The sequence below is a fragment of the Propithecus coquereli genome, unplaced genomic scaffold (assembly GCF_000956105.1).
Source record: "Propithecus coquereli isolate 6110/MARCELLA unplaced genomic scaffold, Pcoq_1.0 Scaffold73, whole genome shotgun sequence".
In the NCBI taxonomy this organism is placed as follows: Eukaryota; Metazoa; Chordata; class Mammalia; order Primates; family Indriidae; genus Propithecus; species Propithecus coquereli.
The window spans coordinates 157,832-158,897 of NW_012153396.1; positions in this window are offsets into that span (position 1 = coordinate 157,832).

Below are 1,066 nucleotides of genomic sequence, written 5' to 3' on the forward strand. Positions count from 1 at the left end.
TTTGATACATTGTATTTTCATTTTTATTCAATTCAATGTATTTTTTTTTTTTTGGAGACAGAGTCTCGCTCTGTTGCCCGGGCTAGCGTGCCATGGCGTCATCATAGCTCACAGCAACTTCAAACTCCTGAGCTTAAGCAATCCTTCTGCCTCAGCCTCCTGAATGTATTTTTTAATTCCCATTGAGACTTCCTCTGTGACTCATGAATTCTTTAGAAGTATGTTGTTTAATTTCCAAGTTTCAGGGAGGTTTTTCAGTTATATTTCTTTTATTGATTTCTATTTAATTCCATTCTGGTGAGAGAACACACTCAGTATGATTTAAATTCTTTTAAATTTGTTGAGGTTTGTTTTATGGCCCAGAATATCGTCTAACTTGATGTATGTTCTAGGGACACTTGAAAAGAATGTGTATTCTGCCCTTGTTGGGTGGTGTGTTCTATAAATGTCAGTTTGATCCTGTTGGCTGATGGTGGTGTTGAATTCTTGCATATCCCACTGATTTTCTATCTGGTTATTCTATCAATTGTTAATAGAGAAGTGTTGATGTTTCCAACTACAGTTGTGGATGTATTTATTTTTATCTTTCATTCCTGTTAAATTTTCCTTCACATATTTTTCTGTTTGGTTGTCTGTACATACATACTTAGGATTCTTATGTCTTTTTGGTGGATTGACCCTTTTATTATTATGTAATGCCCCTCTCTGTGTCTAGTCATTATCTTTGTTCTGAAATATACTGTATCCGATAATAATATAGCCACTCCTGCTTTCTTTTGATTAATGCTTGCATAATATATCTTTTTCTATCCTTGACTTCCACCATGCCTATATTGTTATATTTGAAGTGAGTTCCTTGTAGATAGAAAATAATTGTGTCATGTTTTTTAATCTATTCTACCAATCTCTGCATTTTAATTGATATATTTAGACCATTTACCTTTAATACAATTATTGTTATATCTCTGCTCAAGTCTGCCATTTTATTTTTGTTTTCTGTTCCCCTCTGTTTTTTGTTTCCACATTTTCTTTTTCCTGCCTTTTTGGGGCCACCGGAACATTTTTT